Source organism: Amblyomma maculatum, chromosome 7, assembly GCF_055883805.1.
Source record: "Amblyomma maculatum isolate TAMU_Amacu chromosome 7, ASM5588380v1, whole genome shotgun sequence".
NCBI classification, from domain to species: Eukaryota; Metazoa; Arthropoda; class Arachnida; order Ixodida; family Ixodidae; genus Amblyomma; species Amblyomma maculatum.
In genome coordinates this window covers 32,423,433-32,446,462 of record NC_139350.1, presented here as the reverse complement: position 1 = coordinate 32,446,462, position 23,030 = coordinate 32,423,433, and the positions used below count along the sequence as shown (strand labels likewise).

Genomic DNA, 23,030 nt, shown 5'->3' with positions numbered 1-23,030 from the left:
ATGCCCTTTGCAGATAATTTTGGACCTGTATTTGCGAAACTGTAGCCTTAGCTGCTTATGCACCATAAAATGCAAGAACAGAAACACACCGACAGCATTTGTGTTGCAAAAATGTATTTGGGATTTATTTGGCAAAGTGAACATGGTTGAGAGAGTTTTGGAGAAAATAAACTGGTGCTATCTGCAATGTGATATAGTGCCAACATAAATAACTTTCATTCTTTCATCAGCGCAATCAGCATCTTGTCAACTGATTGCCAAGATTTCACCAGCTGATCTCCACATGTCCATCTTCACACGGGGGAGTGTTCGTCACCATGTGCTGCATAAAACATCCGTGTTGTATTCTTCTACCTTCCTGGAATGAAAAGGTGCAGTGTTCACAGAAATTACTGTAAAATTAAAGCTGTTATGAGAAAGCTGGGGGTTGTTTAATATTGCTCTCCAGCTGGTATTGCAGTGAATAACTACGCACATGATTATTCATGAAATGTCTGGGCATATGGCATACCCCTATATCATGGCACAGAAGTGCAGCAGTCTCCTCTTGTGAATGCACCTATCGGGGGTGGAATTGCCACTCCATTTGCTCCATTCTGCTCCCAAACTGCTTTTCCTGCTCTATCCTGCTCCAAAATGCAATATTGCTCCAAAACTGCTCCAAATTGGCTGTTTTAATGTTCTACCATCAAATTTAGTGCAACACGCAAACAATGTCTTTGCACCAGTGGCAAAGATATAACGCATCTAGCACTGGGCTTAATACAAACGAAATTTTTGTAAGGGAAGGAAGCATGTGGCATAATAAATATTTGTTTGCAAGTAAATTTAATATGAGTCACTGGCGATTGGAGATAACTGCAAAAAAAATGCACTGTGCATGTGACGTAGCACCTCCTCTCAGCCTTTTGAATCGCCGGTGGAGGGAGAAGCAAGAGCAAAAAGCGAAGCGGATAGGCGCAAACTACCGTGAGTCGTTCGGAAGGAAACTTGTCCGACTGGAAAAACCACATGAGTTATTCTAATGGTTGTGGTCTAAGAACAAGCAGGCACCTATCGAGCCTCTTTTTCAGTAACAAGCTTGTCGGGCCTACGGCAGACAAAATCATACTTGAATCGTTATGGGTTGGTACTCCAAAGATGTCACTCACTAGGAAGCGTTTCAAGAGTGTTGGAAAGCCATACAGGGCCTATTGCCAAGATTTAAAAAATGAGCCCCAGCATTGCTCAAGCAAAGAATGATAAAACTATTGGAAGGAGGTAGTGAAGTAAAAATGCTGAAGGATGAAAAGGCTACCCTTCAGTGCCATCTACATTTCCTGAAGGCACTACTGACCACTGCTCAGGAATTTATCAGCACAGGCATAGGATCAAAAAAGGATATGCACAAGATAGAGAGCAGAAATGTCATGTCCATTAATCTGAGCTCCAAATTAGTGGCATTGCTTCAGTGCATTGAAGTGGTAAACTTGACATTTGAATCTGTCAAGTCAGAATAGGCAAATGCGTTAGGTCACAAGGTCACACTAGGTGTTCAGTTATAAAGCACACCAGCAAGCATTTTGTTTGCTGGCTAGTCTGTTTCAAGTTGGTGGCCGTTGTCTTGTCAGAAATGAGTGCGAAGTTGGAGAGGCATTGAACTTGCATAAAAAGGAAGAGCTCATCTTTTTCTGTCAGAAAGAGAAAAATAATTACTACAATTATCAGAGGCATTTGACCTTAGGAACCTGCTCCAAAACTCTTGTCTCATTGCTCCAAAGCTGCTCCAAAACTCTTGTCTCGCTGCTCCCAAAGCTGCTCCAAAATGCTTGAGCCTGCTTCCACCCCTGACCTATGTATCAGACCCATTGATGACTGTCTTTAGTGGTAATGGCACATACCCACGGCGGGGAATAGGCCATGGTATATAGCAAGTACAAAAGGTTCATGGACAAGCAATTGGGTATTTTGATAATTACAAATCTTAAACTAGAATTTCATGAAAAAAAAGAAAGGAAAAGAAAAGGCAGTGAATTCTCATTGTAGCAATCTACCTGGTGTGATTATATAGTTGTGAACAGAATTGCACACAGGTTGTAGGGTATATCCCTTGGCACTTGCCCCGAAGGAGAGGAGAATAAACACAAATAGCATGCCTGAGTAATCACCATTTGAACGATCTAACAGTCACTAACAGTGTTTCACAAGGAAGCCTGCTTTGGCCACTGTTGTTGAAAGTGTTCATCAAAGACATTGCCCACATCGACATATCCATTAAATTTGTCGTACATATATAGGGTGGATCTGGTACATATGATATGGGCGTGTCCAGAAATCTAAAATATAAATCGAGAGACAAAAAATAATTTTGGGAAACTACTGTCGAGCTCACGCCCTGAAACTCTGCTAGGTCTAATCCGACTAGCTGACGTCGCCCATGTCCAAGGACTCCAGGCCGTCATCTTTGCGGATAAGTTGACACCTATCTTGCACCTGTTGGATATTTATTAGTTTTGCCACCACCACATGCAGATGACTGTTCTATTATGACGGGCACTGATGCAGACACGTTGACAAAGCAAAGCAAAGCCTTCCTGTTAACATTATTGTTGTGGTTTCAATCAAACAAACTTAATATAAATTGTTCAAAGACAACGCTGATTATTTTCCCAGAAAAAAAAATTTTTTTTAATCGTGCTGTCAGCAATGAGAGCCGGAACATTACAATTGTAGGCTCGCAGAGAATGCTAAGTGTCACGTTCAACAGCAATCTATACTGGGACTTGCCTGTTGCTGGCATATGCAAAAGATTTTCCATGGTATTTGATGTTATTTTATGTCAGTGAACGCTCCTTCTGATGCACATTGAGAACAAATTGAATCATTTTTTCACATCAACCAATGCATTAAGACCACAGTGGAGGGTGGAGTAAACAATAAATAATATAATTTTGCCATCCTTTTCTTGAGGATAAATAAAATTCACCAAATGGGTAATTGCGGTAGAAATGTCTCTATAAAATATTACTTCTGAGCTTTTGCGTTGATTATGCACATGCACAGCAGCATGCTGCAATGACCTAAGAGCTGGAAATGCATCACGCGTCCAGGCAAACATCACACAAAAGTGTGAAGCCGCAAAAAGAAAAAGCATGTGGGAACTTCCCACGCTTTGCCCGATGATGAATACATTCTGGAGAGGGGTGCCTGAGGCCACACCGCACAGAAAGATACGGTGGCTGTTTGGGAGAAGGGACATGGCCATAAAACCATTACACTGATCCATTAGGAGTTGAGTTCTACAGATGCTGTTTTGATCCACTGTATGTGACATCAGACATGCCCTGTGTTTTTCTGGCAGACAGACTCCTTGTTAGACTATTGCAACGCTATCGAAGTGAAAAAGGAAGTTTCTATGTCTCCTCGCCTGTTCCCAAGGTATGACTGCAGGAACATTGCTTACCAATACTGTTTGATTGACTGGCTGATTGACCCGAAGAGATGTGCCGTGTTTTATTGGCCAAAGTTCTGTGAGAGGGCTGGATTGATTGTTTAAAGGTTTCTTGTGGAGTAAAAAAAAAACAATACTGGCCCTGGGCAAGAGGCTCAATAGTCTATCATTGCTATGAACTTGCTTTTGACCTTTTGCTGTTAAGACCTTTGAAGTATGTACATAAGTCTGCAGAAGTGCAATCAAATTTCATTGTTTTTGTTCTCTCATCTTCGAAACGTCATTCTTCTCTCAAACCGAAGACTCAGTCATGCCACCAAATGGAGTGTAGGTTCAAAACAGTCTGAGACAAGCATAACAATACACAAAGCATTGCGATGGTCTCGTGAGTGTGCACCATGAACATGAAAATTTGTGAATAATTTGTTTTCCTACTCATTTATTTCATTTATCGCTGCTTTCATAGGCCATTACATTTTGTATAATGCACTGTTGCTGCTGCTGGTCCATGCATAGTTTTGGCATGAATGCAAAAGCTAACAATTCTAGTGCAGTTGTACTAAGCAGTCTTGAGTTTTAAACTATAGTAAGTTGTTAAGGCACTGAGATAAATAAAACTTTTTACAAATTGGTGCTGCTCAAAATAAGTAAATATGTCCTCACCCCTCAAGGGCACTGACTGCAGGCTTGGTGTTGACGGCAGCGGCTCCACACTGTGCAGACTTGTGGCTGTGCCATGGAAGCAAGCAAACAAATGAAAGAAATAATTATTTCTGCAGCCATGAGATCTTGGGCTGTTTTCCGGTGCATAACAACATGCACGAGCTTACTTTAGCACTCTGGCTACACTTTGTACACTGCAGTAAGAGAATCAAGACTGAACATTGCAGTGCTTTGTAAATAGCTGTAACGTGTTCAACAAGAACATTGAAGAAAGTAATATAAGAAGTGTTGTCGCTTACTATTCCGGGAGTTGTCATGATTTCTTTCATCATCATGAGTCTCTCTGGGCACCATGTCATTCAGGCACTTGCAGGCTCATTTTCATCTGAAAGGGAATAACCATATGAGACACAGATGATTGGTAATTAACTTGCCAACATAATACAGGATCTAATTGTGCAGCTGAAAGTTGCGCCAGGACACTAGAAAAGTGCCACGATGCAGACACTTGCCTTCATTCAATGCAATGGTCCTTAACAAGGATCCTTTTTTAATTTTCAGGTGTTTTTATAACACAATGAGCAAACCAGTTCAGCCTCTGCGACTTGTAAATGCTAATAAGACTTCCAGTGCCTGAATGTTTTGTCCAACAGCATAAAATACTTCATTTCACGTGCTGACACAGGGACACAAGTTCATAAGCTTGGAGCAAAAAAAAAATTAAATGACCTCTTGCACTATTTGGCTTTGGCACTGCATTCAGCATGTGCTGTTAGCTAATGGTGCCAGACAATTAATTGTCTGAGAAGATAAAGTAAATCATCTTGCAAACAATTTTCATTTATTGTGGCTCCTGGTGGCTGTGCACATTTACATGCACATGTAAACAAAAGCAGCTACACGACGTGTATTATATTATGCAACTCGAGCCATGCTTAGCAAAAATGCTGAAATATCATGTATCTAATTCGCACAACGTAAGTGGCTTTTGACTTTGCGCTGCTATTCCCCAGCAATCGACTAGGCGGTGTTCAGACGGGCGGGCCGTATGTATCGTGGGAAAGCATCATCCACCACCACTCCTACTCGGAGCGCACGCGATCGGCAGGCGCCGAGTCACTGCCATTCCGAGCTACTCGAAAGTGCCGTTTTCGTCACATATGATAACTAATTGTTCCGCTCGGACAGTCCGCTGTCCAGTCCGATCGTCTGAACAGAGAAGGTAGTGGGTAGTGACTTACCAGAATCATTTCTTTTTTTTTTTTTTTCTGACGCTGGATGGCTTGCAAAGGCCTTTGCGAACGCCTTCATTGCGCAGCGGAGCGAGCGCTCGTTCGCCGTCGGCGGATCCCTAGAAATCGTTGCAACTTCTTTCGACGGCGCCTTCTCCCTGCGCTGTACAGTGTATGCATAGGATGGTGGCGATCTCGAGCTACTTGCTGGTCGTCCGCCGCACTGAAACGCTTGCGCATGATGTTTTCTTGGCACGGCCGGGGCAAGGGTATTACAGCATTTGATGACGCTAATGTGAAAACGGAAGAACTATGTGGCCCGTTGCGCACAGCAGCACTCTACAAGCACTCGTAGCACCATCCCATCGGCGCTTGGCTTAGCTTGGCGGCTTGGCTCCATGGCTGCTGAAATCTCGTGAGATCTCGCGAGATTACGGTAAAGCTGGACGTCACGCGGCATACGTCTCCGGAGTACGTCTCCAGCGCCTGTACGTATCGGCAGTTTTCACGCATGCGCAGTAGGCGTCCGATACGTCTACGTCTGTACGTCTCCGGGAGACGTAATACGTCTCCGGTAAGCTAAATTCTATGATTCTAGAGAGATTAGAGAGATTTAGCTTACCGGAGACGTATTACGTCTCCCGGAGACGTACAGACGTAGACGTATCGGACGCCTACTGCGCATGCGTGAAAATTGATTTAGACGTATTCGGCTGACACCGGGCAAAACACGTTTTAGCTGTACGTATCGCCCATACGTAAGACGTATCGCTAGACGTACATGCAGATGATGATGATGGCTATCCAATAAAAAAAAAAGTTAGAAGTTATTTGTAATAAATACTTCAAATAATGTCACAAAAAGTCACATGTAGATCCCCCGAAGTCATCATGTTGACGTGTTAGCTGTGTTTCGAATAATTATTAATTTGAGCTCACTTTTAACCACTTTGCCACCTGCAGCAAGCCTGAACAATCCAAGCCTAGTTGCATTAAATCCGTTTGTTTTGGTGCTCGCATGGAGGAAAAAAACAACTGCTCGTGTTTGCTGGTGTTCGGTCGTGTGCTAGAATTTGCTCCTGCTATCGGTGCAACCTGCCCATGTTACGTTACATCATGCCGACAGCATCCTTCACCCTTCACGACAGGCAGCTTTTAAGCACCATATATCATGGGATGAAATTGAAGACATGCATAGATTTCAACGGGAGCGCGATATTCCAAAGCCTCGAAGGAACTTACGTGAGCGTGGTACCCTTCAACATCGGCGCCAACAACAACACAGTGTTCAACAGGATTTTTAGATTCTAGAAAGAGGATTTCGGAGAGCTGCAGTTAGCCCTCCTAATTCCAAATGAGGTCATCAGTGCGCAGCGTGTCAGAGTCTCCGGCTCCGAGGCACCTTGGCACAGCTCGCTTTTTACTTCGGTCATCTACTCTACGATATGACAAGTGGCTTGATCTGCAAGCTCTTCAGCGATTCTCCGAGGTAAGTAGCGCATGGTGTAGTGGCTGTGGTGGCTTGACGGTTACAAGCCAAATTATTGATAGCAGTGCTTTCTGTGTCAAATAAATATGCCCGCCGAAACATGTAAAGCAAAGCTGACTGGCTGTGGCGTTTCAGTAGTCATCTTTGAATGCGAATTAGCGCTAATCCTGAGGTTCAGAGCTTATCAAAACAGTCTAACACTTGTGCGACCGCTTATAGCGCTTTCAAATTAAAAAAAAAAAAAAAAAAAGGCCGGAGCGGATTTAAAGCGATAAATTCCTTGTGAGAAGCTGGGCGGGATATCGTATCATCCCGCGTGCACACTGCTACGCACTCTCGCGCTACTCATTGCACATCATCCCCATCAGCTTCCATGTGTGCATGAACGCTACCGAGCCTTCTACTCGATATAACTACGTAAAAACCCTACCATTTTGTAGTCGAAAGGCACCAGCGCTCATGCTCCTAGGGATGATGGCATGGGGCCAATGCTCTCTGGCGCGTAACGGCGTTGTGTCGTTTCTAGCAGGCGAGCAGTTTTGGCTACTGTAAAACATAATATACATTAACGATTGCAGTTGACTCGTGCCCAGTCACCGAACGTCTGCTGTAATCATTCAGATTTTTTTTTATTTTTTTATTTTTTATTTTTTTTTTTTTACGTCAATTAACTTAGGCACACTTGTGCAAAGGCATATATGGTTGTAGAGCTTTGGGAAGGTGCTCTCTTATCGACATCGAATTTAGTGAAACTGTTTAACGTCCCGAATGCAACCAGTGCTATGCTGCTTTTCGATCTTGCCTACTAGCACAGCATAAGGTCATCAACATAAACACTAGCACACTTGCAAGTCAATATTTTTTTTATTAAATTAGGGAAGTCCACGGAAACACAAACTGAGAAATACGCAAAAGGTTGTTATCAGCACAAGTTATTTTTTAATTTGCTTCATGTATTAGAAATACTCAACACAGAAATTTCATAAAATTTTATGCAATAATTTAAACAATGTAAGCAATTTTGGATTTGGCCCTTATCGATATGAAAATCTATATTTGACCCTACTTTGACTGAAAATTTTTTTCAGAGTCATTTCTAGTCTGTTTGTGAAAATAATACCTGTAAATGATCATACTGTGAATACAGCTGATGAAGAGTTGTAATATTCATTGTCACACAATCAGCAGCACTGATTTGCTCTAAAGTGAGCAAATAAATGCTTAGTGGGCTTCTGCTTCAAGCAAAGGTGTGAGGCTATTTTCTATTGGTAGAAATTAGTTGGAATGTGTTTAATGAAGAGCTATTTTAATTCAGTGCACCATTGTATTGCCGGGGAATGGTAGATGCACATAGGATGCAAAGCGACAAGACAGCGGCAAATATTGTTGTTTCTTGCCAGTTTCGGCTATTTGCTTATGTTGCTAAATGCAGAAAGCCGCTGCCAACAGGCTAAACTGAATGTAGTCTTTTATAAGTTATTTTGCGAGCTTTATGCACAAACTGCTTCGTCTGCTGCAGGCCTATGTTCCCAGTGTTTTTATCTTCTGGCTTAAGATTTTCCTGTGATCTCTTCGTATCCTAGACAGTGATAAGGAAGTAGCTATGGAGAAGCAGTAATTGAATTTACACTCGCAGTAGTCCACCCTATCATGCTAAAGCTGAGAAAGAAAGCTGTCAAGAATAAAATAGATTTGGCTCATTTCCATCTGCACATCAGCAGAATCTGGCTCATTTTTGATTTGGCACATGATTTCTGTGAAATTCCTGGTCTTTATTTACATCCTTACTGTCTCAAATCGTTTGCAAAAGTGAGATGTATATATGATCTTTCAATTACAAAAAAAAAAAAAGAAAATAACCTAGTGTAGGTTTCTGAATTTCGCTTGCTTTGAAAAAAAAAAAATCAAGTGTCGATGATAGCGTTGAAAAAATCCGGGAGCACTGCAGAATCTACACTGCAGAAATGTGAAAATCTAAGCGTTGCTGGTGCACACGATGCATCACGTTTGCTCTCATCATTATGAATTAAATGCACCGTCATTATCATTGCTAATGTCATCACTGCTAATTCCAACTTCATTGTCATCGCTACTGTAGACAAGGAGAATTTTGATGTGTGTTTCACGATCCCGAGCGTTGCACAGTTGGCTAAAGCGCTCGGATGGGGATGCGAGGGATAGAGGTTCGGCTCCCAGCGGAAACAGGATTTCGATTTTTTCTGATGGCATCATCATGACGTCATTTGATTGACAGCTATAGTGTGACCAAAAACGAATGCCGACAGTATGAGCCATTAAAGATTTTCACCTTAAAATTGATGGGCCTGTACGAGGTAACGCTAGTGAACTCGTCCAAAAGCAATGCAATAAGTATTATGCTACGGCACAGTAAAGAAGGTGCACACTGAAAGATTATTTTCTCATGACCACTTTATAGGGACTCTATAAGCGATCGTTGCTTGCAGCCGCTTCAATTTTTCCTCCTCAGGTGGTGCACGCAAAGGAAGGCCCCCGTGCTCAACTGCTGGGGTTTCATCATGGCACAGCAAGGCAAATTTGTCGACCGTCTGTGGCTCAGAAGGAGGACTTCTCTGGGCACAAGTGGAGCCTGTGCAGAAATATCAGGCACTAATGTGTACCAATGCCATAGTCTGCCAGTGGGCCATTTAAAGGCAGGCGTCACGATGCAGGTAAGCCTGTTCAGTCATGTCTTCATTGCAGTAACTAGCTGTAATATGCTTTTCATATTCAGGGGAGTGCATTTCCAAATTAAAGCCTAACATCTCTGCTGCGAAAATTCCACAAGTACTTTTATATTTTTTGAGTGGTTTTTGGGAAAGGGTACTCAATGACCCACCTCATGAAAAACAGCTTTTCATCTGTAAAGAAACGTGGCACTTAAGTATGTGATTGTGGCATTTTATAAATTTGTAGGAAAAAATTGTATCTAAAAACTTGCAACCGTAATTATATCTCATTATACAAAAAGAACAGAAGCACCTGTGTAGACCCGCATTGATTATATTTTTAATTCTTGTTATCTTTTAGGGATCCTCAAGGAGACGGTGCACTTTGAGAACCTGCAGAAGATCACCATGGGTCATAAATATGTGATCTATAGTGATGCAGCCTACCCCCGATGGCCTCTACTCTACAAGCTGTTTGGAGGTGCCGTACTGCAGCCTCATCATGTTGCCTTCAACAAGGCAATGAGCAGTGTTAGGAAAGATGTAGAGGGGGGGTTTGGCAGTGTAGCACGGGATTTTGCTTTTATTGACTATTTCAAGAACCAAACTTTGAGATGGTAACAGATAGGGCGCATGTATAAAGTTGCGCAATGAACTTCTGAACATCTTTGTACAGCTGTCATGTGTCTATGTACTTTGTCTTGTGTCTGCCTCAGTTTGTCAGTACCTTGTGCCTTTTCAGACATGTCGGCCTACGTCCTGCGGTAAAAAAATTTTGAACATTTTTTTTTTTTAGGCTGCCTTTCTCAGTAAAATATAGACAAGCATGGCAAGCAGTGACCTTCATAGTTGAGGCATTTGTCAACAGTCGCAGAATTCATCTCTGTATTCCTTATAGCAATAATTGCAGCATGCAGTGGTGCATATCTTGTAAATAGGGTAAGTGCACTAGGAAACTTGGACATTAGAAACAAGTGGACAGGAGGCTTGCAGACTCACAACTGGATTTACTAAGTAAAGATGACACATATAAAGTGCACAACACCGCATGCTCAACGCTATACTTTTGCTTGCTGTATATATGTCCTCTTTCGGTTAGTAAAATACAGTTGTGAGCCTGTGTACGTCCATGTCCACTTCTGTTTCTGTTGTCCGTGTTTTCTAGAACAGTTGCTCCATTTCCAAGATGAGCATCACTGAATGCAACAATGCTACCCAAAGATTTATGCTGTTCATTTGTTGACGCTGTTATGCCGAGATGCAGCTTTATGAATTTTTTTTTATGCGAGATGCAGCAATATTTATCTCGATTGATTGCAGCAGTGCATGACTACTTTCTCGTTGTTCTCGTCTCACAGTGTTCAACATGACATGGTGTGTGCGTGGTGGCGTTTAGGGTGGCGTGTGATAGTGTTCGTGTTCAAATGCAGGGGTTTTTGCCTGAGTGTTGTGTGCAGCGATATGACAGCTTCGGTTTGCCATCTCGCTACTTGGCGAACTGAAAGGACGCGATGACTGGTTCGGCGTTGTCTCCCATGCTCCTTTGACTGCGTGACCATCTACCGGTGAACACCCGACAGCTGCGCTCCGGACCAACGGCTTCACTTGTTCCCAACGCTAACTTCGAACTGTTAGTGGCACGAGATGCTTGCGACCGCAAATATGTACTAGACCACCAGTCTGAACGCTGTACTTGAGTTGTGCTGCGTGGGCCGTCTCTAGTGTTTCACCCGAACGGTTGTGTGTGCATTTGTGTATTGTCTAGATTAAGGAAAGGTGGCATCTGAGTTATAAAAGTGTCTGTATGTGTGAAGTGCCATCTGCTTTGGCGAACCACCACAGCTTGTCTTTGTCAGGCTGTCTGACGGCTTCAGTGAGAACCTGTGCTACCAGATGCAAAAAGTGATGATGCCATTTTATGGTTTTTCACTTCATGCCGCTAATTCACAGCTCATATATTCATTGATCGCATGTGCTGCTAGAGTCATTATTCAGAGTTTTCTGTACACTACTGAATTAATTGTACTCTCATTGAGCTGTCATGTTGTCATCATGCCCGAGACGCTTTGCATTGTAGCCCCATCCAGTAGTGCAGCCAGAGCTAGAGTTTTACCATAGTTGGCATCAACGAATGCCGCAGATGCCCTCTCCCTCTGTTTCCGCACTCTTTTTTTTTTTTCATAAACTAAAGTCGCCTTTGAATCTCCTAGATTTTAACCTTGCAAAACTGTGTCTAGTCAGGCCAAAGCTATCACGCATATCTTTCTTTTCTTTTTTTTTTGCAGCTGTGGGTTTCGTGGACCCTGAAAATCACTTCGTGAGCCCTTATTTGAGAAACACTGACCTATGATATGCTTTTAGCAATTACCACTATGTGGCGGGACATTTTGAATTTCTTTTGGTGAAGTGGTGACCACAGGCCACTAACAGTGTTTTCAACGTTGTAGCTGAGGCTCACTTGAGAGAGGTTGTGCACATATTTTTTTTTTCGAGTCATTGCATATGTTTACAATTCTAACAATGCAAATATTTCTTAAAATATGCAATTTAAAATTAGTGTAATGCCCTTTGCAGATAATTTTGGACCTGTATTTGCGAAACTGTAGCCTTAGCTACTTATGCACCATAAAATGCAAGAACAGAAACACACCGACAGCATTTGTGTTGCAAAAATGTATTTGGGATTTATTTGGCAAAGTGAACATGGTCAAGAGAGTTTTGGAGAAAATAAACTGGTGCTATCTGCAATGTGATATAGTGCCAACATAAATAACTTTCATTCTTTCATCAGCGCAATCAGCATCTTGTCAACTGATTGCCAAGATTTCACCAGCTGATCTTCATATGTCCATCTTCACACGGGGCAGTGTTCGTCACCATGTGCTGCATAAAACATCCGTGTTGTATTCTTCTACCTTCCTGGAATGAAAAGGCGCAGTGTTCACAGAAATTACTGTAAAATTAAAGCTGTTATGAGAAAGCTGGAGGTTGTTTAATATTGCTCTCCAGCTGGTATTGCAGTGAATAACTACGCACATGATTATTCATGAAATGTCTGGGCATATGGCATACCCCTATATCATGGCACAGAAGTGCACCAGTCTCCTCTTGTGAATGCACCTATCGGGGGTGGAATTGCCGCTCCATTTGCTCCATTCTGCTCCCAAACTGCTTTTCCTGCTCTATCCTGCTCCAAAATGCAATATTGCTCCAAAACTGCTCCAAACTGGCTGTTTTAATGTTCTACCATCAAATTTAGTGCAACACGCAAACAATATGTCTTTGCACCAGTGGCAAAGATATAACGCATCTAGCACTGGGCTTAATACAAACGAAATTTTTGTAAGGGAAGGAAGCATGTGGCATAATAAATATTTGTTTGTAAGTAAATTTAATATGAGTCACTGGCGATTGGAGATAATTGCAAAAAAACAATGCACTGTGCATGTGCCGTAGCACCTCCTCTCAGCCTTTTGAATCGCCGGTGGAGGGAGAAGCAAGAGCAGCAAGCGAAGCAGATAGGCGCAAACTACTGTGAGTCGTTCGGAAGGAAACTTGTACGACTGGAAAAACCACATGAGTTATTCTAATGGTTGCGGTCTAAGAACAAGCAGGCACTTATCGAGCCTCTTTTTTCAGTAACAAGCTTGTCGGGCCTACGGCAGACAAAATCATACTTGAATCGTTATGGGTTGGTACTCCAAAGATGTCACTCACTAGGAAGCGTCTCAAGGGGAATAGGCCATGGTATATAGCAAGTACAAAAGGTTCATGGACAAGCAATTGGGTATTTTGATAATTATGAATCTTAAACTAGAATTTCATGAAAAAAAAAGAAAGGAAAAGAAAAGGCAGTGAATTCTCATTGTAGCAATCTACCTGGTGTGATTAATATAGCTGTGAACAGAACTGCACACAGGTTGTAGGGTATATCCCTTGGCACTTGCCCCAAAGGAGAGGAGAATAAACACAAATAGCATGCCTGAGTAATCACCATTTGAACGATTTACAACAGTCACTAACAGTGTTTCACAAGGAAGCCTGCTTTGGCCACTGTTGTTGAAAGTGTTCGTCAAAGACATTGCCCACATCGACATATCCATTAAATTTGTCGTACATATATAGGGTGGATCTGGCACATATGATATGGGCGTGTCCAGAAATCTAAAATATAAATCGAGAGACAAAAAATTTTGGGAAACTACTGTCGAGTTTACGCCCTGAAACTCTGCTAGGTCTAATCCGACTAGCTGACGTTGCCCATGTCCAAGGACTCCAGGCAGTCATCTTTGCGGATAAGTTGACACCTATCTTGCTCCTGTTGGATATTTATTAGTTTTGCCACCACCACATGCAGATGACTGTTCTATTATGACCGGCACAGATGCAGACACGTTGACAAAGTAAAGCAAAGCCTTCCTGTTAACATTATTGTTGTGGCTTCAATCAAACAAACTTAATATAAATTGTTCAAAGACAACGCTAATTATTTTCCCAGAAAATAATTTTTTTTTTAATCGTGCTGTCAGCAATGAGAGCCGGAACATTACAATTGTAGGCTCGTAGAGAATACTAAGTGTCACGTTCAACAGCAATCTATACTGGGACTTGCCTGTTGCTGGCATATGCAAAAGACTTTCCATGGTATTTGATGTTATTTTATGTCAGTGAACGCTCCTTCTGATGCTCATTGAAAACAAATTGAATCATTTTTTTACATCAACCAATGCATTAAGACCACAGTGGAGGGTGGAGTAAACAATAATATAATTTTGCCATCCTTTTCTTGAGGATAAATAAAATTCACCAAATGGGTAATTGCGGTAGAAATGTCTCTATAAAATATTACTTCTGAGCTTTTGCGTTGATTACGCACATTATGCTCTTAGGTCATGGTGCAATGTCCTAAGAGCTGGAAATGCATCACGCGTCCAGGCAAACATCACACAAAAGTGTGAAGCCGCAAAAAGAAAAAGCATATGGGAACTCCCCACGCTTTGCCCAATGATGAATACATTCTGGAGAGGGGTGCCTGAGGGCACACTGCACAGGAAGATACGGTGGCTGTTTGGGAGAAGGGACATGGCCATAAATCCATTAGGAGTTGAGTTCTACAGATGCTGTTTTGATCCGCTGTTATGTGACATCAGACATGCCCTGTGTTTTTCTGGCAGACAGACTCCTTGTTCGACTATTGCAACGCTATCGAAGTGAAAAAGGAAGTTTCTATGTCTCCTCGCCTGTTCCCAAGGTATGACTGCAGGAACATTGCTTACCAATACTGTTTGATTGACTCGCTGATTGACCCGGAGAGATGTGCCGTGTTTTATTGGCCAAAGTTCTGTGAGAGGGCTGGATTGATTGTTTAAAGGTTTCTTGTGGAGTAAAAAAAAACAATACTGGCCCTGGGCAAGAGGCTCAATAGTCTATCATTGCTGTGAACTTGCTTTTGACCTTTTGCTGTTAAGACCTTTGAAGTATGTACATAAGTCTGCAGAAGTGCAATCAAATTTCATTGTTTTTGTTCTCTCATCTTCGAAACGTCATTCTTCTCTCAAACCGAAGACTCAGTCATGCCACCAAATGGAGTGTAGGTTCAAAACAGTCTGAGACAAGCATAACAATACACAAAGCATTGTGATGGTCTCGTGAGTGTGCACCATGAACATGAAAATTTGTGAATAATTTGTTTTCCTACTCATTTATTTCGTTTATTGCTGCTTTCATAGACCATTGCATTTTGTATAATGCACTGTTGCTGCTGCTGGTCCGTGCATAGATTTGGCATGAATACAAAAGCTAACAACTAGGTTCTAGTGCAGTTGTACTAAGCAGTCTTGAGTTTTAAACTATAGTAAGTTGTTAAGGCATTGAGATAAATAAAACTTTTTACAAATTGGTACTGCTCAAAATAACGTAAATATGTCCTCACCCCTCAGGGGCACTGACTGCAGGCTTGGTGTTGATGGCAGCGGCTCCACACTGTGCAGACTTGTGGCTGTGCCATGGAAGCAAGCAAACAAATGAAAGAAATAATTATTTCTGCAGCCATGAGATCTTGGGCTGTTTTCCGGTGCATAACAACATGCACGAGCTTACTTTAGCACTCTGGCTAAACCTTGTACACAGCAGTAAGAGAATCAAGACTGAACGTTGCAGTGCTTTGTAAATAGCTGTAACATGTTCAACAAGAACATTGAAGAAAGTAATATAAGAAGTGTTGTCGCTTACTATTCCGGGAGTTGTCATGATTGCTTTCATCATCATGAGTCTCTCTGGGCACCATGTCATTCAGGCACTTGCAAGCTCATTTTCATCTGAAAGGGAATAACCATATGAGACACAGATGATTGGTAATTAACTTGCCAACATAATACAGGATCTAATTGTGCAGCTGAAAGTTGTGCCAGGACACTAGAAAAGTGCCACGACGCAGACACTGTTGCCTTCATTCAATGCAATGGTCCTTAACAAGGATCCTTTTTTAATTTTCAGGTGTTTTTATAACACAATGAGCAAACCAGTTCAGCCTCTGCGACTTGTAAATGCTAATAGGACTTCCAGTGCCTGAATGTTTTGTCCGACAGCATAAAATATTGGCGCACTTCATTTCACGTGCTGACACAGGGACACAAGTTCATAAGCTTGGAGCAAAAAAAAAATAATAATAAATGACCTCTTGCAATATTTGGCTTTGGCACTGCATTCAGCATGTGCTGTTAGCTAATGGTGCCAGACAATTGTCTGAGAAGATAAAGTAAATCATCTTGCAAACAATTTTCATTTATTGTGGCTCCTGGTGGCTGTGCACATTTACATGCACATGTAAACAAAAGCAGCTACACGACGTGTATTATATTATGCAACTCGAGCCATGCTCAGCAAAAATGCTGAAATATCATGTATCTAATTCGCACAACGTAAGTGGCTTTTTACTTTGCGCTGCTATTCCCCAGCAATCGACTAGGCGGTGTTCAAACGGGCGGGCCGTATGTATCGTGGGAAAGCATCATCCACCACCACTCCTACTCGGAGCGCACGCGATCGGCAGGCGCCGAGTCACTGCCATTCCGAGCTACTCGAAAGTGCCGTTTTCCTCACATATGATAACTAATTGTTCCGCTCGGACAGTCCGCTGTCCAGTCCGATCGTCTCAACAGAGAAGGTAGTGGGTAGTGACTTACCAGAATCGTTTTTTTTTTTTTTTTTTCTGACGCTGGATGGCTTGCAAAGGCCTTTGCGAACGCCTTCATTGCGCAGCGGATCCCTAGAAATCGTTGCAACTTCTTTCGACGGCGCCTTCTCCCTGCGCTGTACAGTGTATGTACAGGATGATGGCGATCTCGAGCTACTTGCTGGTCGTCCGCCGCACTGAAACGCTTGCGCATGATGTTTTCTTGGCACGGCCGGGGCAAGGGTATTACAGCATTTGATGACGCCAATGTGAAAACGGGAGAACTATGTGGCCCGTTGCGCACAGCAGCACTCTACAAGCACTCGTAGCACCATCCCATCGGCGCTTGGCTTAGCTTGGCGGCTTGGCTCCATGGCTGCTGAAATCTCGTGAGATCTCGCGAGATTACGGCAAGCTGGACGTCACGCGGCATACGTCTCCGGAGTCATACCGGAGTACGTCTCCAGCGCCTGTACGTATCGGCAGTTTTCACGCATGCGCAGTAGGCGTCCGATACGTCTACGTCTGTACGTCTCCGGGAGACGTAATACGTCTCCGGTAAGCTAAATCTCTCTATTTAGCTTACCGGAGACGTATTACGTCTCCCGGAGACGTACAGACGTAGACGTATCGGACGCCTACTGCGCATGCGTGAAAACTGCCGATACGTACAGGCGCTGGAGACGTACTCCGGAGACGTATGCCGCGTGACGTCCAGCTTGCCGTAATCTCGCGAGATCTCACGAGATTTCAGCAGCCATGGAGCCAAGCCGCCAAGCTAAGCTACGAGTGCTTGTAGAGTGCTGCTGTGCGCAACGGGCCACATAGTTCTCCCGTTTTCACATTGGCGTCATCAAATGCTGTAATACCCTTGCCCCGGCCGTGCCAAGAAAACATCATGCGCAAGCGTTTCAGTGCGGCGGACGACCAGCAAGTAGCTCGAGATCGCCACCATCCTGTACATACACTGTACAGCGCAGGGAGAAGGCGCCGTCGAAAGAAGTTGCAACGATTTCTAGGGATCCGCCGACGGCGAACGAGCGCTCGCTCCGCTGCACAATGAAGGCGTTCGCAAAGGCCTTTGCAAGCCATCCAGCGTCAGAAAAAAAAAAAAAATGATTCTGGTAAGTCACTACCCACTACCTTCTCTGTTCAGACGATCGGACTGGACAGCGGACTGTCCGAGCGGAACAATTAGTTATCATATGTGACGAAAACGGCACTTTCGAGTAGCTCGGAATGGCAGTGACTCGGCGCCTGCCGATCGCGTGCGCTCCGAGTAGGAGTAGTGGTGGATGATGCTTTCCCACGATACATACGGCCCGCCCGTCTGAACACCGCCTAGTCGATTGCTGGGGAATAGCAGCGCAAAGTAAAAAGCCACTTGCGTTGTGCGAATTAGATACATGATATTTCAGCATTTTTGCTAAGCATGGCTCGAGTTGCATAATATAATACACGTCGTGTAGCTGCTTTTGTTTACATGTGCATGTAAATGTGCACAGCCACCAGGAGCCACAATAAATGAAAATTGTTTGCAAGATGATTTACTTTATCTTCTCAGACAATTGTCTGGCACCATTAGCTAACAGCACATGCTGAATGCAGTGTCAAAGCCAAATATTGCAAGAGGTCATTTAATTTTTTTTTGCTCCAAGCTTATGAACTTGTGTCCCTGTGTCAGCACGTGAAATGAAGTATTTTATGCTGTTGGACAAAACATTCAGGCACTGGAAGTCTTATTAGCATTTACAAGTCGCAGAGGCTGAACTGGTTTGCTCACTGTGTTATAAAAACACCTGAAAATTAAAAAAGGATCCTTGTTAAGGACCATTGCATTGAATGAAGGCAACAGTGTCTGCGTCGTGGCACTTTTCTAGTGTCCTGGCGCAACTTTCAGCTGCACAATTAGATCCTGTATTATGTTGGAAAGTTAATTACCAATCTGTGTCTCATATGGTTATTCCCTTTCAGATGAAAATGAGCCTGCAAGTGCCTGAATGACATGGTGCCCAGAGAGACTTATGATGATGAAAGCAATCATGACAACTCCCGGAATAGTAAGCGACAACACTTCTTATATTACTTTCTTCAATGTTCTTGTTGAACATGTTACAGCTATTTACAAAGCACTGCAATGTTCAGTCTTGATTCTCTTACTGCAGTGTACAAAGTGTAGCCAGAGTGCTAAAGTAAGCTCGTGCATGTTGTTATGCACCGGAAAACAGCCAAAGATCTCATGGCTGCAGAAATAATTATTTCTTTCATTTGTTTGCTTGCTTCCATGGCACAGCCACAAGTCTGCACAGTGTGGAGCCGCTGCCGTCAACACCAAGCCTGCAGTCAGTGCCCTTGAGGGGTGAGGACATATTTATGTTATTTTGAGCAGCACCAATTTGTAAAAAGTTTTATCTCAATGCCTTAACAACTTACTATAGTTTAAAACTCAAGACTGCTTAGTACAACTGCACTAGAACCTAGTTGTTAGCTTTTGCATTCATGCCAAAACTATGCATGGACCAGCAAGCAGCAACAGTGCATTATACAAAATGCAATGGCCTATGAAAGCAGCGATAAATGAAATAAATGAGTAGGAAAACAAATTATTCACAAATTTTCATGTTCATGGTGCACATTCACGAGACCATCGCAATGCTTTGTGTATTGTTATGCTTGTCTCAGACTGTTTTGAACCTACACTCCATTTGGTGGCATGACTGAGTCTTTGGTTTGAGAGAAGAATGACGTTTCGAAGATGAGAGAACAAAAACAAGGAAATTTGATTGCACTTCTGCAGACTTATGTACATACTTCAAAGGTCTTAACAGCAAAAGGTCAAAAGCAAGTTCATAGCAATGATAGACTATTGAGCCCAGGGCCAGTATTGTTTTTTTTTTACTCCACAAGAAACATTTAAACAATCAATCCAGCCCTCTCACAGAACTTTGGCCAATAAAATACGGCACATCTCTTCGGGTCAATCAGCCAGTCAATCAAACAGTATTGGTAAGCAGTGTTCCTGTAGTCATACCTTGGGAACAGGCGAGGAGACATAGAAACTTCCTTTTTCACTTCGATAGCATTGCAATAGTCGAACAAGGAGTCTGTCTGCCAGAAAAACACAGGGCATGTCTGATGTCACATGCAGCGGATCAAAACAGCATCTGTAGAACTCAACTCCTAATGGATCAGTGTAATGGTTTTATGGCCATGTCCCTTCTCCCAAACAGCCACCGTATCTTCCTGTGCGGTGTGGCCTCAGGCACCCCTCTCCAGAATGTATTCATCATCGGGCAAAGCGTGGGAAGTTCCCACATGCTTTATCTTTTTGCGGCTTCACACTTTTGTGTGATGTTTGCCTGGACGCGTGATGCATTTCCAGCTCTTAGGACATTGCACCATGACCTAAGAGCATAATGTGCGTAATCAACGCAAAAGCTCAGAAGTAATATTTTATAGAGACATTTCTACCGCAATTACCCATTTGGTGAATTTTATTTATCCTCAAGAAAAGGATGGCAAAATTATATTATTGTTTACTCCACCCTCCACTGTGGTCTTAATGCATTGGTTGATGTAAAAAAATGATTCAATTTGTTTTCAATGAGCATCAGAAGGAGCGTTCACTGACATAAAATAACATCAAATACCATGGAAAGTCTTTTGCATATGCCAGCAACAGGCAAGTCCCAGTATAGATTGCTGTTGAACGTGACACTTAGTATTCTCTACGAGCCTACAATTGTAATGTTCCGGCTCTCATTGCTGACAGCACGATTAAAAAAAAAATTATTTTCTGGGAAAATAATTAGCGTTGTCTTTGAACAATTTATATTAAGTTTGTTTGATTGAAGCCACAACAATAATGTTAACAGGAAGGCTTTGCTTTACTTTGTCAACGTGTCTGCATCTGTGCCGGTCATAATAGAACAGTCATCTGCATGTGGTGGTGGCAAAACTAATAAATATCCAACAGGTGCAAGATAGGTGTCAACTTATCCGCAAAGATGACGGCCTGGAGTCCTTGGACATGGGCGACGTCAGCTAGTCGGATTAGACCTAGCAGAGTTTCAGGGCGTAAACTCGACAGTAGTTTCCCAAAATTTTTTGTCTCTCGATTTATATTTTAGATTTCTGGACACGCCCATATCATATGTGCCAGATCCACCCTATATATGTACGACAAATTTAATGGATATGTCGATGTGGGCAATGTCTTTGACGAACACTTTCAACAACAGTGGCCAAAGCAGGCTTCCTTGTGAAACACTGTTAGTGACTGTTAGATCGTTCAAATGGTGATTACTCAGGCATGCTATTTGTGTTTATTCTCCTCTCCTTCGGGGCAAGTGCAAAGAACCTGTGTGCAATTCTGTTCACAACTATATAATCACACCAGGTAGATTGCTACAATGAGAATTCACTGCCTTTTCTTTTCCTTTCTTTTTTTTCATGAAATTCTAGTTTAAGATTCGTAATTATCAAAATACCCAATTGCTTGTCCATGAACCTTTTGTACTTGCTATATACCATGGCCTATTCCCCGCCGTGGGTATGTGCCATTACCACTAAAGACAGTCATCAATGGGTCTGATACATAGGTCAAGGGTGGAAGCAGGCTCAAGCATTTTGGAGCAGCTTTGGGAGCAGCGAGACAAGAGTTTTGGAGCATTTGAATTATGTTTTGGAGCAGGTTCCTAAGGTAAAATGCCTCTGATAATTGTAGCAATTGTTTTTCTCTTTCTGACAGAAAAAGATGAGCTCTTCCTTTTTATGCAAGTTCAATGCCTCTCCAACTTCGCACTCATTTATGACAAGACAACGGCCAACAACTTGAAACAGACTAGCAGCAAACAAAATGCTTGCTGGTGTGCTTTATAACTGAACACCTAGTGAGACCTAACGCATTTGCCTATTCTAACTTGACAGATTCAAATGTCAAGTTTACCACTTCAATGCACTCAAGCAATGCCACTAATTTGGAACTCAGATTAATGGACATGACATTTCTGCTCTCTATCTTGTGCATATCCCTTTTTGATCCTATGCCTGTGCTGATAAATTCCTGAGCAGTGGTCAGTAGTGCCTTCAGGAAATGTAGATGGCACTGAAGGGTAGCCTTTTCATCCTTCAGCATATTTACTTCACTACCTCCTTCCAATAGTTTTATCATTCTTTGCTTGAGCAATGCTGGGGCTCATTTTTTAAATCTTGGCAATAGGCCCTGTATGGCTTTCCAACACTCTTGAGACGCTTCCTAGTGAGTGACATCTTTGGAGTACCAACCCATAACGATTCAAGTATGATTTTGTCTGCCGTAGGCCCGACAAGCTTGTTACTGAAAAAGAGGCTCGATAGGTGCCTGCTTGTTCTCAGACCACAACCATTAGAATAACTCGTGTGGTTTTTCCAGTCGGACAAGTTTCCTTCCGAACGACTCACGGTAGTTTGCGCCTATCTGCTTCGCTTGCTGCTCTTGCTTCTCCCTCCACCGGCGATTCAAAAATCTGAGAGGAGGTGCTACGTCACATGCACAGTGCATTTTTTTTGCAATTATCTCCAATTGCCAGCGACTCATATTAAATTTACTTGCGAACAAATATTTATTATGCCACATGCTTCCTTCCCTTACAAAAATTTCGTTTGTATTAAGCCCAGTGCTAGATGCGTTATATCTTTGCCACTGGTGCAAAGACATTGTTTGCGTGTTGCACTAAATTTGATGGTAGAACATTAAAACAGCCAATTTGGAGCAGTTTTGGAGCAATATTGCATTTTGGAGCAGGATAGAGCAGGAAAAGCAGTTTGGGAGCAGAATGGAGCAAATGGAGTGGCAATTCCACCCCCGATAGGTGCATTCATAAGAGGAGACTGCTGCACTTCTGTGCCATGATATAGGGGTATGCCATATGCCCAGACATTTCATGAATAATCATGTGCATAGTTATTCACTGCAATACCAGCTGGAGAGCAATATTAAACAACCTCCAGCTTTCTCATAACAGCTTTAATTTTACAGTAATTTCTGTGAACACTGCACCTTTTCATTCCAGGAAGGTAGAAGAATACAACACGGATGTTTTATGTAGCACATGGTGACGAACACTGCCCCGTGTGAAGATGGACATGTGGAGATCAGCTGGTGAAATCATGGCAATCAGTTGACAAGATGCTGATTGCGCTGATGAAAGAATGAAAGTTATTTATGTTGGCACTATATCACATTGCAGATAGCACCAGTTTATTTTCTCCAAAACCCTCTCGACCATGTTCACTTTGCCAAATAAATCCCAAATACATTTTTGCAACACAAATGCTGTCGGTGTGTTTCTGTTCTTGCATTTTATGGTGCATA

The 23,030-nt window shown here is 42.6% G+C and overlaps 3 long non-coding RNA genes across 4 annotated transcripts; 2 read left to right on the top strand and 1 right to left on the bottom strand.

The window, feature by feature from the left end:
• Positions 1-107: 107 nt before the first annotated feature.
• On the bottom strand, positions 108-15,813 carry LOC146182915 (uncharacterized). Of its 2 annotated transcripts, XR_014708688.1 has the most exons (4): positions 5,335-5,736; positions 4,393-4,478; positions 4,094-4,159; positions 108-358 (listed from the first exon to the last, which is right to left on the bottom strand). It is a non-coding gene; the product is annotated as an uncharacterized LOC146182915 (long non-coding RNA). The 2 variants fall into 2 exon arrangements; XR_014708687.1 differs by lacking the exons at positions 4,393-4,478; positions 5,335-5,736 and adding an exon at positions 15,733-15,813.
• On the top strand, positions 9,316-11,671 carry LOC146182916 (uncharacterized). Its single transcript, XR_014708686.1, has 2 exons — positions 9,316-9,504; positions 9,863-11,671. It is a non-coding gene; the product is annotated as an uncharacterized LOC146182916 (long non-coding RNA).
• Positions 15,814-18,644: 2,831 nt separating the features above from the next.
• LOC146182914 (uncharacterized) lies at positions 18,645-22,989 on the top strand. The gene is made up of 3 exons (XR_014708684.1): positions 18,645-18,735; positions 18,969-19,034; positions 22,729-22,989. It is a non-coding gene; the product is annotated as an uncharacterized LOC146182914 (long non-coding RNA).
• The last annotated feature ends 41 nt before the right edge of the window (positions 22,990-23,030 follow it).